The sequence below is a fragment of the Pan paniscus genome, chromosome 16, assembly GCF_029289425.2.
Source record: "Pan paniscus chromosome 16, NHGRI_mPanPan1-v2.0_pri, whole genome shotgun sequence".
In the NCBI taxonomy this organism is placed as follows: domain Eukaryota; kingdom Metazoa; phylum Chordata; class Mammalia; order Primates; family Hominidae; genus Pan; species Pan paniscus.
The window spans coordinates 80,657,226-80,676,034 of record NC_073265.2 but is presented as its reverse complement, the minus strand read 5'-3'; the positions used below and the strand labels follow the sequence as shown (position 1 = coordinate 80,676,034).

At 44.8% G+C, this 18,809-nt stretch overlaps 1 protein-coding gene across 5 annotated transcripts in view; it reads right to left on the bottom strand.

Annotated features, from left to right (window-relative positions):
* SV2B (synaptic vesicle glycoprotein 2B) overlaps positions 1-18,809 on the bottom strand; it is a 195,494-nt gene that overhangs the window by 173,899 nt on the left and 2,786 nt on the right. The gene's annotated exons all lie outside the window — the stretch shown is intronic.

Genomic DNA, 18,809 nt, shown 5'->3' with positions numbered 1-18,809 from the left:
ATTAATAAATTTCTCACTTGATTCTAAAGTACAGCCAGGATTGAGAACCATAGCACTAGATAAAAACTTGCCTGAGGTGAAGAAAACTTTGACTCGAAATCAGCGGTGCTCACTAAACTTCAAGCGAAGTTAGCCTTACCTTAACACTTTTTTATTTCAAAGAGAGAAAAAAATGAAACGAGTTACTAACATAAGACCAAAAATTAGCGTGTTAAAAGACTAGTTCTCTGCCACCTTAAACCATGGGAAACAATTTGCAAAAATCTTAAGCGAGGGGATGACTGTATAGACTGCAGAGGTTAACAGTTCAGGCTTCAGAATCAGAAAGTCTTGAGTGGGTGCTGCAGCTCTGCCATCTACTACCTGAATCATGTTGAGAAAACTGGAAGGATTAAATGAGATATTGAATTTAAAGAACTCAAAGCCTACATTGTATTAAGTTCTCTATAAGTGAAATGTTTCTTTTACTTTTTCTTTTTTTTTTTTTTTTTTTTGGAGACAGGTTCTCACTCTGTCACACAGGCTGGAGTGCAGTGGCACGATCATAGCTCACTGCAACCTCAGTCTCCCAGCCTCAAGCGATCCTCCCACCTCAGCCTCCCAAGTAGCTATGACTACAGGTGCATGCCACCACACCTGGCTAATTTTTGTATTTTTTGTAGAGATGGGATTTCACCCTGTTGCCCAGGCTGGTTTCCAACTTTCGGGCTCAAGGGATCTGCCTGCCTCAGCCTCCCAAACTGCTGAGATTACAGGCATGTGAGCCACCGTGCATGCCCTCTATTATTATTTTAAAATACAAAGCATTTTTAAGAGACAAAGTAATATGGTTTGGCTCCATGTCCCCACCCAAATCTCATGTTGAATTATAATTCCCAAATATTGGGGGAGAGACCTGGTGGGAGGTGATGAGATTATGGAGGCAGATTTCCCCATGCTGTTTTCATGATAGTGAGTGTGTTCTCACAAGATCTGATGGTTTAAAAGTGTGTGGCACTTCCTCCCTCACTCTCTCTCTCCTGCCACCATGGGAAGAAGGTGCTTGCTTCCCCTTCACCTTCCGCCATGATTTTAAGTTTCCTGAGGCCTCCCAGTCATGCTTCCTGTTAAGCTTGTGGAACTGTGAGTCAATTAAACCTCTTTTCTTCATAAATTTCCCAGTCTCAGGTAGTCTTTTACAGCAGTGTGAAAACAGACTAATACACAAAGCCTTGCTCTGGTGCCCAGGCTGGAGACCATACAAATACAAAATCAAAGGCAAATCGCTTTGGAAAATGTTTGCAACACTTATGAGAATATTTCTTATAAGTATTTCTCATGAGAGTAACAAGGAGAATAATATCTTCAATATATGCAGAGCTTTTACAAATATGGAAAACACTAATGCTTAATTTAAAATGGACATACAGCATGGAAAAACAATGTTTAGAAGGGGACATACAATCAGTCAATAAATAAAAGTGCTCAATCTCATAAGCAATCAAATAAATGAAAAATAAAATATTTTCTCACCTAACAAATTGACAATGTTTTATTTTCCTTCTAAGGATAATACTCATTGCAAACAAAGATGCATTGAGGGGCACATGCATAGTGCTAGCTGTCAGGTTAACTAGAACAAGCTTTCTACAATGCAACTTGGCAGCATGAATGAAGAGCTCTATCATTTATAAGTTTTCCTATTTTCCAAATTGTATTCAATGGCAAATACCACCTTTCTAATCAGAAAGAAAAAGTTAATAGGCATAAGGAAACCAGCCACCTGGATGGAAACTTGAATATTCACTAATTTCAGCAATAGATTTGGGTAATTTCCAAATCTGTGGCAAACGCAAAGCTTGAAACGAGTCGCACTCTGGGTATTGTATCAGTTTACACAATCAGAGCCAGGAGTGGGGTTTGTCACTTGCTAAATTCAGGCAGGTCACCAAATGGCCCAGATCTAAGCATGAGAACAAATGAATTGCTGGCCATAGCTCTGTACTCGCGTCTCAAATGACAAAGTACCTTAGGAAATCTTAACTTCTTTCTTCATCCATTGGAGCTATTTAATATCTCCCTGAGAGCTAAAAGATTGTCACATTAGAAAAGGATTTATCCTTAAAAAGATAGCTCCTACCGTTGGGGAAAGCTTATTCCCTTAGAAATGCCAACCCTTTGCTCCTTGCAAAGATATGCTCCCTGCCAGCATTTTATTTATGTATTTTGGACCCTGCCTTGTTTTAAAAAGTGGAGCAACTGGCCAAGCATCCTGCAGAGGATTCCATCTGCTACAGGCCAGACAGAAGCTGAGGATTAGGAGTAAAAGCCGGGAGCCCCAAGCGGATCAGCCAGCATGCCCACCCCCACAGGCCCTGCCTCCAAGCCGAGACAGCTCATTCACCAGTATATAAAGTATTGCAAGTCTCCACACAGAGCCGATGAGAGGAGGCAAGAAGCTATGAAGAGGAACCAGAAATGGAGGAAGGAGGCAGATTAATTTTGTTCATTCAAACAAGAATGAGTGAGGCATAATCACAGCAAGAGCTATTATGATGATGATGACAGAGAGATGTCCCTCCCTGGCATGGCTCTGGTTTGGACTGGGCTGTCTGATGTGGTGGCTTCTGTGTATACAGTTTTCTTGAGACAGTGTTCAGCCTCACTTCGGCCCTCTTGGGCAGTAGGGAGCCTCTCAGAAAGGGGCAGCTGGGTCCCGCTTCAGACCCTCCAGCTGTCCACACACCCAGCCTCTTCTCCAGGCAGATTTCCCCCTTTTGTGATTGAGCCTGGACAGCCCTGGGGCTCCTGCTCCTCCCCTACACATCAGGCTTCTTCCTGTGGAGCTTTCTGTACCTTCCCAAGCCCTCAATGAATGCAAAGGAAAAAATGTTCTTTTCTTCCCTTAGCACTGTACTACCACCCATCTTTCTTGCTGGCATGGGCTACTCCATTAAATCAGCTGCCTGCCAAAATTTCCAGACTAGAAGAGGCACCAGGCTCTATGTCTTCTATGCCCCAAACTCCAGGGCACACATCAAACCCTCTAAAGCACTCTCCTGAATAGTAGACTCCATTCCACCAGAACCATGGATCAGCAAACACCCAGCTAGGGTGCAAGGTACCCTGTCTCCCTTTTTGCAAGCATCTCCACTCCCCATAAGGGAGTCTCTTGGAGGCCCTTTTCTTGGTTTTATGGGGAGCAAAAAGTGTTTCACCTCAAGCTAGTATTTGTTACAGGCCAAGATTTCAAAAATTCTACCCACTTTTTTTAATCCCTCTACTTACATAGACCCAGGGGCTTAGAGTTGTGGGTCCCAAAGCCAGTTTTGATACCTCTTGAAAGTCATGAGGAATTCCAGTTATTTAACAAATAGAGTGTCTAAGACTTTATTTTTAGCTTTGCAATCTGAATGCCCATTCGGGGCAATAAAAAAGTCCCACTCAACATCTTGTTACATAGGGAACTTGCTTTGGTAGATCAAATTTTTACTCCCAGTTCTTTTCTCCCATGTAATATGATTATAATCCACATTCTTGCCATGTCACTTTGCCATGTCTTCTACTGTGAGAAGAGTATACTTTCGCACTTTACTGACATGGGTTTGGGTTTGGCCATGTCATTTGCCTTGGCCAATGAAATGTTAGCAAACATGATGAGTGCAGAGGCTTTAAATGTACTAGGACAGTTTAACATTCCTCATGTCCTCCTGCCATTTGGCATGAGAAGAATGAGAAGAATATGTCCCTGGTAGCTGCTGGTAGCATCTGGTGGAGAGATGAGAGACGCCTGGAGCAGACCTGAACTTGACCTACAGCATGAAGGAGAGCCAATCCCAGTTGACTGGCCACCTCATAAGTAAGATAAATATAGTTTGTTGTATGAGCCACTGCAATAATTAGGGCTATTTGTTAGGCAGCATTATTGCTATACAGTAGCAGCTAATTAATACCCTCGCTATATGTCCAACATTGTGCTGAGCACTGTATTGTCTCCTTTAATTCATTCCTTTTAACAAGTGTGTAAGATAGAATTCTCGTTAATATTATCCTTGTTTTACAGGTTAGGAAACTGAGGTGCAGAGAATTTTAGCACAATTAGTAAGTGAAAGAGACAAGCTTCAATCCCAGCAATCTAGCTCCAGACCGATACTCTTGCCACCATGGAACAAAAAGCAGGAGACAAAGATGTGGCTCTGTGCTCTTCTAAGTCTGCATACTGGTACAGACCTCAGGCTCAAAACCATTGTGACTATTGATATCATTTTCCTGTGTCCCCACCCAAATCTCATCTTGAATTGTAGCTTTCATAATCCCCACATGTCATGGGAAGGACCTGGTGGGAGGTAACTGAATCATGGGGGCAGGTTTTTCCCATGCTCTTCTCATCATAGTGAATAAGTCTCACAAGATGATGGTTTTATAAAGAGCAGTTCCCCTGCACATGGTCTCTTGCCTGCCGCCATGTAAGACATGCCTTTGCTCTTCCTTTGCCTTCCTCCCTGATTGTGAGGCTCCCCCAGCCACATGGAACTGTGAATCCATTAAACCTCTTTTTCTTTATAAGTTACCCAGTCTTGGGTATTTCTTCATAGCAGTATGAGAACAGACTAATACAGCCGTTTATGAGTTCCCTATCAGTACAAGCCTGACGAGACTGCAAGGGCTGAGGCAATTTTTCTAGCTCTGTCAGTGCATGCAAAGAGGATAAGACAGGCTTCCCTTCCAGAATGCATGACCCTTCTCTGAACTTTGAGTAGGGAAAGTCCCACGGGGAATTCTAACCAAGAAACAATCCTGTCATTGTGAAGTGCAGTCATACAACGTTCTGCACGGGATGCAGAGCACACCTCATTCTCTGCCTATTTTTATTCTCTCTAAGCAAATATCTGGGGCTCTCAAAAATTATTACACAATTGCCAGCTGCTGGGATTATACAAATAACGTGACAATAGCAAAGCAATATGCTGACCGGTGTTCAAACACCAACACACAACAGCAAAGCAGCCAGGGGTGCCAGTCCTCATTCACAGCCTGCAAACAGAAGCAGCACAAATGAAGGCCACCCACTCCCTCCTGGTTTTAGGAAAACAGAGTAGCAGGCAGTTTGACACCGAGATGGATTTTTTACTCTTCAACTTCCAAGATGTTCTATGCACAGGGAGAATGCAAGGTCATGTTCTTTAGCAAAATGTTCTTCATAATTTTGATTCAACAACGTACCCCCTTCTTTAACCAAGTTAGGACTTCTGATGAGCAGCAGTTGGGCTTAAAGGTCTTCAAATTATAAGCAAGCTAGAAATTCTGGAGCATATAATAATGTATTATATATGTATATTTATGTGTGTGTGTATGTGTGTGCATGTACTCTGTTAAGGTGTATGTGAAACAAAGCTTCTTTACAAACTTCTACACTATACACCCTGAGGGCAGAGATCACGTTTTCCTTACCTATCATTAACTCTGATGCCTAATACAATGAGAAGTCAATAAACATTTGCTGAATAAATAAATAAATGTAAAAGGCATTTTAGGGAGAATTATATCTTTGAATTTTGCATAGTTTAATTCTTAAAATGCAAGACTAGGGCAAGCAAGGAGATGGTTATAAAAATGTGAACCCCTTAGAAACCCCTTAGAAAAAAATAAGGAAGGCCAGGCGCAGTGGCTCACACCTGTAATCCCAGCACTTTGAGAGGTTGAGGCGGGTGGATCACTTGAGTTCAGGAGTTCAAGACCAGCCTGGGCAACATGGCGAGACCCTGTCTCTACTAAAAATACAAAAAAAAAAATAGCCAGGCATGATGGTGGGTGCCTGTGGTCCCAGCTACTCAGGAGACTGAGGTGGGAGGATTACTTGAGCCTGAGAGGCAGAGGTTGCAGTGAGCCAAGATCACACTACTGTACTCCAACCTGAGTAACAGAGCAAGACTCTGTTTCAAAAAAAAAAGGAAGGGGAGATGGAGAAACAGCCCACTTTCAAAGTCGTCAACACTCACCAACAAAGGTAGCACTTTGTAATCTTTATTTCAGCAAGAGAAGCCAGCTCAGTGTGTGTGGTGGACGTCTGTGGGTTTCACCTGCTCAGGACCCATGTCCTCTTCTTTCAGCAACAACTCTCCAATTTTCCTTTAAAGGTAGCACTTTGTAATCTTTATTTCAGCAAGAGAAGCCAGCTCAGCGTGTGTAGTGGACACCTGTTGGCTTTGCCTGCTCAGGACCTATGTCCCCTTCTTTCAGTAACAACTCTCCAGTGTTCCTTTAAGAAACTCCCCTTTCCTCACTACCTGCCATCTTGGGAGTCATAGTGATGGTGCCCTCAGGAATGGGCATGTGACCCCAGTTGGGCTAGGCTCTCTCATCCTAGATTGTGCATCATGAACTGAGCACACAAAGCTAGAAAATGGCTGGAGGACTCAGACCCTGGGACGTGTTTCCAAATAGCCCATTGATTAGCAAGGGAGCAGGCTGGGCTTTTGACAGACAGAGTGGGAACTTCCCCAGAACACAATATGGAATTTCTATCAATACACGAGCACTCCCAGAGACCCGTTCTTCTGCTCTTTCAGCTAGGGCCCTTTTCCTGAAGCTTTCCCTGGAGCCTAGCACAGAGCACAGAAGAGAACTCTAGGCTGGAAACAGCGATTCTCATCATAAAGCTGCTGCAAGAAAACAGTTACCTCCCCCCCTTAGGCCTCAGTCTCTTCCTCCATAGGATTAAGAGACTGGGATTAAATAGCCACAGAGGAACCTTGTGTGTTGAGTCAATAAAAACGGGACCCCTTGGGTCCCTGGGCGCCAGCAACACCAAGCTCACATTGTCAGGGCCAGCGAGGCCTGGAGTTTAAAGCAGTTAATCCCTTGGCTGGATGACTCCGACAAAGAGGATTAACCTCAGATGAGAGAGTTATCATCCAAATATAGAGCAATCCCAAGCACACACATTAGAGATAGGACGTTTCCCCATCTTCTTGTGTAAACTCTTGTTCTCTCACCCTTGTGGTGAACTCATAGATTAACCCTCCCAGCACCTCAAGGTTAAGGTGTTAGACTGTCCAGATCCTCTCCACGTTCCTCTAACACCTTTCTCAGTTCTCCAATCCAGGGTACGTTGTTTCTCCCTTTTTTTTTTTTTTTTGTTTTTTGTTTTTGTTTTTTTTTTGAGATGGAGTCTTGCTCTGTCGCCCAGGCTGGAGTGCAGTGGCGCGATCTCGGCTCACTGCAAGCTCCGCCTCCTGGGTTCGCACCATTCTCCTGCCTCAGCCTCCCGAGTAGCTGGGGTCTCTTTAAGGCACTTTAAGTTTGGAAAATAATTAACCATTGAGCACCTACTATGTGCCAGGGACTGTGTTAGACCCTGGAGCTACAGTGGTAGACAAGGTGGCACAGTCTTTCTCTCAGGGAATCTATAGTCCAGTGGGAAGGCACCTATTGTGCACAATGTACCCTACTACGCACTGACAAACATGATCTCCTTCAATGACTCAACAATCCCAGAAAATAGACCTTACTGCGACTATTTTAAAGATCAGGAAATTGAGGCTCTGCGAAGTTAAACTTGTCTGAGGCTATGCAACCTGTATCAGAAAGAGCCTCTGGGTTTAAAAATGATATGGGATTCTATAACATATTCCTATTATTTTGTAGAAGTCAGAAACAATGAGAGAAGAAAAGGGAAAATATTGGACTTCAGCCTTTTCAGATGTATATACTCCTGGTATATTCATCACAGGAAAAAAACTGGATGTTTACCCCAGTCGTTTTCTCTATTAAAGAGCATCCAGGCTACAGGCAACCCAACAGCCCAGCTATAACCTTTTAATCTTTATGTTATCAAGAAACATGCCTCTGGATCCTCAACTTGTTCCCATAAGCTTATGAGAAATAGCTCATTGAAATTTCAGCTTCTGTGTGGGTGAAAGTCAGCTCAACTACTGCAACAAACAAACTCTAAGATGTGTGTAGTTGAGCATAGGCAGAGTTTATTTCTCGCACTTGAGACAGCCTCATGCAGGGGCAGCCAATAGATGAAAAGGAGCCTGGAAGAGCACACCTTTCTCACCGCATCAACAAAACTGTTACATGGCCACGCCCACTTGCAAGGGAAGCCTGGAGATGTAGTCTATGTGCCCAGGAGGACAAGGAAATGAAGCCAACTGGTCTTTGCCAAAGGCTCCTAAACTGCATACTTAATATGATTACATCTGGGTCAGGCATAGTGGCTCATGCTGTAATCCCACTGCTTTAGGAGAGGCCAAGGTGAGAGGACCGCTTCAGGCCAGGAATTCAGGACTAGTCTGGGCAAAATAGGGAGACCCCATCTCTCAAAAAAGAAAAAAATTAATTTAATAAAAATTAGCCAGGAATGATGGTGTTTGCCTTTTCATCCCAGCTACTCAGGAGGCTGCAGTGGGAGGATCTCTTGAGCCCAGGAGTTTGAGGCTGCAGTGAGCCATGACGGCACCACTGTAATCCAGCCTGGGTGGCAGAGCAAGACCCTGTCTCTAAAAGAGAAAGAGTAGAATTCAAAATGCTACATAAATGGTGGGGATTATAAGTAGGTTTTCCTTTTCTTTGCCCTATTTTCGTGATGGTCTGTAATATGTCTTTAATGTATCCAAAATGATGAGGAAAAAGAGAAAGCGGGAAAATCCCCTAATCAGTGAGTCTTTGAGGAGTTATGGGTAGAACTATATAATCCAGGTAACTACCCAAGAAATACAGGCAAATCCTGCTTCCCTGATTCCCTTGCTTCTCTCTCATCTTTTTCAAACAGAACTTTCCACTCCATTTGTTTTGGGTAACAACAACCTAAAAGCTTTTTCTTTCTTAAATGCTTTCCATGCTCTCTGGGATCTTTCTGTGCCCCAGAGCATTTCCAAGACTTCAATCACAGTTTCCAAGGCTGCTTCTCTATTTGGATGGAGATCTGTGACCAAGACCAAACCAAACTTGTGGTCCGCTTAATTCACACCCAGCCACATATCATGGCTGAAGCACAGGACAGCGGCGATCTCACCACTTGCAGGAGCATTTCAGGAGCCAAGACAACCAGCTCCTCTGTATCACCATGGTTCTCGAGCTTCTTCCTCCTTGGCACATCTGGTGACAACATTTAAACCCACAAGAGATTCTAGTGGGCGTCCTGCTACTTCTCACCAAACTTCTCCCCATCCCCCTTCTCCCTATCCCTACCCGACCCAACCCTCACCCCACCCCCAGCCAATACCACCTCAGACCCCATGTTTTGGCCACAGCAGATGACATAGTTTGGATGTGTGTCCCTGCCCAAATCTCATGTTGAAATGTAATCCTCAGTGTTGGAGGTGGGGCCTGGTGGAAGGTAATAGGATCATGGGGGTACATTTCTCATGAATGGTTTGGCACCATCCCCTTGGTGCTGTCCTGGCAACAGTGAGTGAGTTCTCATGAGATCTAATCACTTAAAAGTGTGTGGCACCTCCCCTCTCTCTCTCTTGCTCCTGCTTCTGCCATGTGACATGCCTGCTGTCTCTTTGCCTTCTTCCATAATTGGAAGCTTCCTGAGGCCTCTCCAGATGCCACCATGCTTCCTGTATACCCTGCAGAACCATGAGCCAATTAAAACTCTTTTCTTATAAATTACCCAATCTCAGGTATTTCTTTATAGCAATGAAAGAACAGACTAATACACCAAACCCCCTATTGTTCCAAAATCAACCATGCATTTTCAGGTCTACATGCTTCTCCTGAAACCATTCCCTATCCTCCCCACAACAGCCCAACCTTCAAGGCTCATCAGACAATATCCCCTCCCCTGTCCAATAGCTTTGCCTGGCCCCCCGTCTTCTTTCCTCATGCAGCAATAGCAACGGCTTCCAGCCTCACTCTCCCCAATTCTCTCAGCATGTACCTCCCCACCTTGTATTCTAAGTATTAATTAATGAGCTCCCCTACTGCAGAGCCCTAAGCAGACAGGCTCTGGGGCTCTTTGCCCTGCACCATCTCAAAGAACCACAAGAAAGTAAGAGTTTGCTCAAGAATCCAGGAACTGACCGGAAGGCCAAGCCAGCCAGCAGGGGCCTTGCTTGTCTAAAGAAATGGGCTGAAAGTAACAAGACATAAACCTGGGAGTGACACAGGTAAAACTGAGAAACCTGATAGGACTAGCCCGGCCTCTGACAGCCCTCTGTAGTGCCCCAAGATGCTGCATGCTGAGCCACCAAAGAAGCAGGCGGCCACCACTCCTGTGATATGAGGGTGGGAGCCCAGCACAGCTTTTCTGCCACAGACGTGGGCAGCGCCACCAAAAAAAAAAAAAAAAAAAAAGACCTTATCCATCATGGGAAATAGGAGAAGTTGGCTCAGCACCCCACCGTTTTCATATACCCTTTCTCATCTACTTCTCCATTGTCCCATTTGAGTTTCTCTTCTTTGCTTTAAGTTTCAAGCTACTGCCTTTACATTGCTACCCTATAGGTTTCCTTTCCTTAAAGCTTCATGTTTATGCTTTGCTTTAAAAAACAAAAATTAAAGTGGCTGCATTTAATTCACAGACCCTTACACCGGCATGTGTGGGATGTGTTCGTCACTTGTCATAGTGCTAGGGGTGGAACTAAATTCCTTGAGCCCTCCAGGGTCAAGGGCAGAGGCTCCCGACATTCCCATGACCTTTCCAGCCCCATCTCCCAGGCCCAGCACTTTGCCTAGGGCAGGCCACCCCACGGTGCCTCTTCCTCTCCCGCAGAGCCTCCCACGTGCCAGCTGGGCTCCATTCCTCGGCGCCATCTGCTGCACCCCAGATCAGGCGAGAGGCCACGGTCAGATTCTGCGTGCGATAGAGCAGGGATGGCAGGCAACACAGGAGCCACCCTCACTGGGCCTGGGCTCGGGGAGCCAGGCAGGGAAAATCCCAGAGGATTGAGCAATCAGAGGAGGCTGTTGAGGGGCCTAACCAGGCTCTCACCTGCTTGGGAGAACTAGTTGTGCCATTTCAGAGGGTTTCTAAGCATGACAGTGTAGGGGACCCACACCCCGTTTTCCTGTTCTCTCTTGGCCTCTCATACAAACTTAACATTGCTACAGCCCCGACCTGAGCTTTGACCCTCTCTCCATCATTAACTTACTATATGAATCCAGGAGCCAATTAAACCTCTTTTCTTATAAATTACAATTCTCTTTTCATGGTCATTTCATGAGAGAAACATGCAAATGAACACTGCTAAGAAGAAGGAACAGAACACGTTAATGGATAAATGAGCTGTCCCTCATTACTCCTGAGTGAGCGTGATTTGTAATGTGAGTAATGACGGACAGCTCTTTTATCCACCCAAATAAGCTATTTCCGAGGTGGATGCAGTGGTCCATGCCTGTAATCCCAGCACTTTGGGAGGCCAAGCCTGGAGGACTGCTTGGGAAATCCAGCTTGGGCAATATAATGAGACCTCGTCTCTACAAAAAATTAAAAAATTAGCCAGGTATGGTGGGACACGCCTATAATTCCAGCTACTTGGGAGGCTGAGGTGAGAGGATTGCTTGGGCCCAAGAGGCAGAGGTTGCAGTGAGCCAAGATTGTGCCACTACACTCCAGCCTGGGCAACAGGGCAAGAACATGTACCAAAAAAATTTTTTTAATTATTTCCTTCCTTGAATAATAAGAAGTTTGGATTCCCCGCTTTCTAGGGTCCCTTCGAGCTCTGAAACTGTAAGATCCTACAGTTCAATTAAGGTCTTCATTGACTTGAGCGTATTCTGGACCTGAAAAGGAACCTGCCCGTGAAATATTCATTAAAACAAATCACGCTCACTCAGGAGTAATGATAGACAGCTCATTTATCCATTAACGCGTTCTGTTCCATCTCCTTAGCAGTGCTCATTTGCAGATTTCTCTCATGAAATGATCATGAAAACAGAATTGTAAATCACACCTATCACACCTAGGTGAGTTTTGGGAGCCTAGAGCTCCTGCCCACACACATATCACCTGGGGTTGACATAAGAAGTGCTTAACAGCACCAAGCTCCCAGTTTGAACAGTCAACTTCCAAATCCAGACACCTGTGATTCAACAATCAGCTTCTGGATGCAGACATCCGTGATTCAAGAAGGCCCCAGCGGTCTGGAAGAATTACCTTCTCTTGCATCTATGCAGAGCTGGCAGGAAACAAATGAGATTGTGCATCCACTTTTCCAAGGGTACTGTTGCCTGTCATTTCTTTTCTCTGCGCCTCAGATATCTCACCTGTAAAATGGGCACAGGAGGAAGGATGTAGCCTATCTGCCTCCTGAAGAAGTTCAGTTCTGAGGGGCTAGACAGTCATCCGTTAGGAGAGAATTTTCAATTGACTTTTGTGAAAAGAAAATTAATGCTACTCTCTCCCCTGCCAACCCATACAGAATCAAGCTCTAACAACTGAAGGGAACAGGAGGTGGGTGGAGCAGAAGTGTGTATAGAAAACAGGAAGACTTAATGGGACCACAGGCTTCTGTGTGGGAGCTGAAGCAGGGAACCCATGGTGTGAGTCTTTGTTGCTAAGTCAGGAGACACTGTTGCGTTACCTGTAATCAAAGGTCAGGACAGCAAGGGAGCTTTGGCTTTGCTGACGATGTTAACTGGGGGCTTAAAGGGAAAGCTGAGTATATGATTCTTGATCTAGGGGATGTCAGAATGGTAGCCAAGGCATGAGGGTGGTGGAGAGAGGGTAACATTAGCTGCTGAGTACCTGCCAAAGACTTAGCTCATCACTGTCACTTACCTGCTGATCTCTTGCCCAGGCCGGGAGGAGCAACCAGGAGAGCCACAGCCAACAGAGAAACCACAGCAGCATTTATTCACCATGTATCTAATAAATACGTATTGTATGCCTACTATGTGCCTGGAACAGGAAGAACCACAGACCTTTCCAGAAGAACACCATGCAGTGGATTCTGTGGGAGCCACAAAGGCATCAGACAGGAAAGCTTCTGCATCTATATACTACACATGACTCCAAAATTTTCATTGTGGAATTCCAACAAACTATGCGACATTGCAGAACTGAACTAAGGAGATTGGCTTATTGCAGAGGAGGGAGGTTAGTTTTCCTCTGAGGCACCTTGAAATGTCTAGCCCATAAGGCTAGACATTTTATTATTGTCCCTTTGTCTAATTTTGAACATTATGGGCCCCATGCAAATAATCTTCTAAATGGCACTGTGAACATCAAATTCTCATTTCTCCCTTCACATAAAATCTTTAAGTCCCTCAGCTGGTATGGTAATCCTTTAATCAATATTTACACCAACATAGTTCCAAGTCCAGGAGCATGAAGGAGACTGCAGAACACTTGGGTATGATTACTATCATCATCATCATCACCACCACCACACCACACCACCATCATCACCTTACAACTGAGGAAACCCAGGCTCAGGGAAATTAAATAATGTGCTCAAGTTTACACAGCTAGAAAGTAAGGAAGCTTGGGCTGGGCATGGTGACTAACACCTATAATCCCACCACTTTGGGGACTAAGGTGGAAGAATCACTTGAGCCCATGAGTTCAAGACCAGCCTCGGCAGCATAGCAAGATCCCACCTCTACAAAAAAATTTAAAAATTAGCCGGGCATGGTGGTGCATGCCTGTATTCCCAGCTACTTTGGAGGCTGAGATGGGAAGATCACTTGAGCCCGGGAGGTCAAGGCTGCAGTGAGCTGAGTTCACGCCACTGCACTCCAGCCTGGTTGACAGAGTGAGACCCTGTCTCAAAAAAAAAATAGAAAGTTAGCAGGCACGGTGGCTGACGCCTGTAATCCCAGCACTTTGGGAGGCCAAGGCAGGCAGATAACAAGGTCAAGAGATCGAGACCATCCTGGCCAACATGGTAAAACCCCGTCTCTACTAAAAATACAAAAATCAGCTGGGCGTGGTGGCATGCGCCTGTAGTCCCAGCTACTCAGGAGGCTGAGGCAGGAGAATCGCTTGAACCCAGGAGGCAAAGGTTGCAGTGAGCTGAGATTGTGCCACTACACTCCAGCCTGGTGATAGAAGGATACTCCACCTCAAAAAAATAAATAAATAAATAAACAAATAAAGTAATGAAGTCTGAGTGCAAACCCAGTTCTGTCTGATGCTAAAGCCCACTGCTCCATCCTAGCCCCATGTGGTCAGGCCTAGTAGCCACACGTAAAAATGAAGGGCAGCTTGTGTCTCTTTCTCACACTTCCTTCTGGGATTTGGTTCTTTTTCTCCACCACTGGCACGTTCTCCATCTCTCTCTCTCTCTCTCCCACACACACACACACACACACACACACACACACACACACACAACCACTTTCAATAGCAGTACCTGCTTTTTCTTGTTTCACTCCCTTCACCAACATCATTGCAAACAAAACTTATATAGAATCAGACACACCACGAGAAGAAAATGGACAGCACCCACAGCCTGAGGCTGAAGTCATTCCAGCCCTCCCCTTTTCCTATGAAGGCTATTCCCTATTTCTTCCTTTTATAAACAGGAACACATTATGCAAGCTACTGTAGATGTGGGGTTTCGCAAGCAAGCTGGTGACACTCGGCATAAATTGATTTAAATAAAATTCTCCCCTTTCAAGATTCTTCCTTGCTTCTGCCTCATCTTAAATTAAGAGCAGTACAATAATAACCCAAGAACATCACACCCCTGAATTTCAGCCACCTCCCTCTAAAGGATCTTTTCTCATTTTTTGAAAATATGAGCTATTTTTTGGTTTCCACTTGTTCCTCTTTCTTTCTTGTCACCACACGTTGCTTTCCGTATGATATAAGCGATTGGAGCCTTCACATTTAAAGCCTCTTTTTAGTGCATAAGATCCACAATAAGGCTCCCATGAGACCTTGTAAAGAAAGGAAATTTCAAGGAGTTACACTTCAAAATCCACCAAAGCAAAGATTTGCAGTCAACTCTAGTAAGTAAGTGGTTCCATTCACTCATTCAGTACATATCCATTGAGGATATACAATGTGCCAGACAATATTCTGGGCACTAGTGATACAGCAGTGACTTGGCTCATGGAAAAATAAATAACATGCTAATGATGCTCAAACCTATGTCTCCTTCCTGAAACTCTTCCCTGAACTCTAGACTCTCATATGCAATGAACTACTTAACATCTCCTATTGGATATCCAATTAAACCCCATCACTGTTTCCTCTCCACCTCACTAAAGTGCTACTCCATCCAGCTGCTTAGGTCAAAATTAATTACGTCATCTTTTTCTCATACTCTAAGTATCTAACTCATCCACACATCCTGCCTGCTTTATGAATTTAGCCACTTCTCACCATCTTTTTTTATTTTTATTTATTTTTGACATGATCTCAATCCATTTTCCAGGCTGGAGTACAATGGCATTATCGTGACTCACTGCAGCCTTGACCTCCCCAGGCTCAGGTGATCCTCCCACCTCAGACTCCCGAGTAGCTAGGGCTACAGGCATGTGCCACCACACCTGGCTAATTTTTTTATTTTTTGTAGAGTTGGGATTTTGCCATGTTGTCCAGGCTGGTCTCAAACTCCTGAGCTCAAGTGATCCACCCACCTTGGCCTCCCAAAATGCTGGCATTACAACTTCTCACCATTTTAAGTACTATCCAGCCTGGTCCAAACCACCACCCTCTCTCACCTGGGTCACTGCAGTACCATCCTGACTAATCTCCCTGTTTCCACCCTTATCCTCCAAGAGTCTACACTAAGCTCTAAAGCTCAAGGGATCCTTGGAAAACATAAATCAGCTAATAGCACCCTGTGCTCAGAATTCTCCAGTGGTGTCCCATTTTCCTCAAAATAAAGGCTAAAGTCTACACAAGGCCCTACAGGACCTTCTATTAGCTGGCTCCCTGCTACTTCTCTGATCTCTTCTCCCACGCTCACCCTGTCTCATTCAGTTCCTTCTACATAAGCCACCTTGCTGTTCCTGGAACATGCCAGTTATCTGTTGCCTCGGGGCCTTTGCACCTGTTCTCCCTACCTGGAAATGTCTTTCCCCAGATAACTGTCTGGCTCACTCCTTCACTTCCTTCATGTCACCCTGACCACCTTGCATAAAATACCCACACTTCGTTTTACCCTACCCTCCCACTCCAACACAACAAGGCACCCCCCATCTTCCTTTCCCTGCTCAACATTCCTTAATCACCTGATATAAAACATATATTATTTACTTACATATTATTTGTCTCCCTCAACTAGAATGAATGCTTCATGAGATGGGTCTACTTCCTATAACATGCCTGGCACATAGAGACCACTCAATAAATATTTATTTAGTGAATGAATGATTATCTAAAGATACATACATCTCTAGATGGTCAACCACAGAAACACAGAAAAAGAGACAGTCACAAGAGCAAGTACAGGCTCTGCCCATTCGAGCAGAGTCCAGAAGAAAAGGAAATCTAGCCAATAGCACTTTAAATGTTCAGGTCCCAGTCAGGCGTGGTGGCTCACGCCTGTAATCCCAGCACTTTGGGAGGCCGAGGCGGGCAGATCATCTGAGGTCAGGAGTTTGAGACCAGCCTGACCAACATGGAGAAACCCCATCTCTATTAAAAATACAAAATTAGCCGGGCATGGTGGTGCACGCCTGTAGTCCCAGCTACTCAGGAGGCTGAGGCAGAAGAATCGCTTGAACCTGGGAGGCTGAGGTTGCAGTGAGCTGAGATCGCACCACTGCACTCAGCCTGGGCAACAAGAGTGAAACTCCATCTCAAAAATAAATAAATAAATATTCAGGTCCCTATGGTAGATTGATTGATTGATTGATTGCAAAATGTCTCAATTCTTCCCCTCCCTGTATCTATACATTTTGCAATGTGACTATGTAGCTCCTCCTATCAAGAAGTGGAGTCTGTTTTCCTAACTTTCCACTCTGGGCTATCTTGTGCCTTAATTTTGTCATTAGACAAAGATAAAGTGACGGAGTGCCAGTTATAAGCTTAGGCCTCAAGAGGCCATACAAGCTTTTACTTTCTCTTGGCCTCCTGCCACTACCATGTGAACATGCCAGGCTAGCCTGCTGGAGGATGAGTGACCACATGGAGCAGAGCCAAGTCATCCAGCTGAGGCCATCCTAAAGCAGCCAGCCCTCAGACACTCCATCAGCAGACCAAAATCACATGAGCAAGCACAGCTGAAATCAAGCAAGCACAACTCAGATCTGCAGAACTACCCAGCCAACCAAGAGACATGTGAGAAAATAAGAAATGGCTGTTGTTTTAAGCCATTAAGTTTAGGGGTGGTTTGGTCTGTAGTCCCGTTGGCAAGATTGGCCCTAAAGCATGTAATCAGTCCCTAGGGTACGCATCTAAGCTGCTTTGCTCTGAATAATGTGCTTCAGGAGACCTTCTCCTTGTGATTTGGCTGTCATGACAGGGGTCTGCAGGAAGAAGACCCACTAGCCAAGCCACACAGTGTCTCAACCACTGCAAATCAATAAGCTGGCATGCAGGTGAACAAGGTCACTGTGACGTGGCCCGGAAAGACAGATCAGGTTTCTGAGGCAGCAACACTAAAAGCCAGATATTGGATGGGGGAAATTCACAGAAGTAAATGTTGCCTTCTGAGGTGGACTCCGGGACACCCAGCCAGACTCTCTGACCTTGACCCAGCCTCACCTCATTCTATTTCACAGAAACTTTGACTAGGTTCTCAGGCATCCAGCCCCATTTCCGGCCATGGAACACACTGCAGTAGCCCTTCTGCACCAAGGACAGCTGAGTGATGAGGCTCTCAAATGCCCAAACCATGTTTTCTCTAGAGGAATAAAGTTTCCACAGGGCAGAGCAGCAAACTGATCTTTATGTTAAGCCTATAAGATAGAGGCTTTAAATAAATTTGCCATATGATATTATGTAAATGCATTTCATGGTACACTGAAGGTCAGCATATTTCCAGATGATCCCAACACTTTTTCATGATCATAGAAACTCTTCTCATTCTCAAAGGAAAAAGAATATCTAGCAAGGACTGCTGGCCTGTTTGCTAAAGATGACCTTTTCTTTTAGTGTGGGGGAAAGGAAACAAAAAATCATAATACTAAGATTCAAAAGAAGCACAAACACAGTCCTCCATCCGGATGGGAGAAATCTGAATGTTGCGTTCCACAGTGTCCTTAATTCCTGTGCTTCCTGTTGCCTTGCAAAGACCTATGCTTTCTGCTTCCTGCATTCGTTTATGCTCTGAATGACCACAGGTACTTATATCTACCAACAAACCTTCTTCTAAACACAGAGTTTAGGATTTCATCCAGTTCCTTAAACAATAACTCAGCACATACATCATAGTGACAAATAGGAATCCTAAGAGGCAATATCTCAAATACCTGCCGTGTTGCCCCTATGACCTCAGGTCCTACTGCTGTCCTGGGTGTCTGACTCAACAGCAGCTTCCGTGGCCTCCTTTCTGGGTCTCTAGGGAACACACCTCTCTCCTATCTCAGGGTTTTGCAGGTGCTGCCTGCAACCCCTGGCTTCCTCCCTCACTTCCCCAGATGTCTGGTCAAATGTCATTTACCAGAATCCCTGGCTTCCTCCCTCACTTTCCCAGATGTCTGGTCAAATGTCATTTACCAAAAAGCCTTCCCTGGCCAAGCTGTATAAAAATAAATAACAAGCCCCACCCTGCCCTCTGGCAGCACTCCCCAGTCCTCTCAGCCAGCTTTATTTTTCTCCATTACAGTGTCTCATTAGCTGATACACTCTATACTTACTTATTTGTCCATCATCTTACACACACACACATACACACACTCTCTCATTAATTTAAGCTCCTTGAGAGAGGGCTTTTTTGGTTGTTTTTGTCTGTATTCTCCACACATAGAGCAATGGC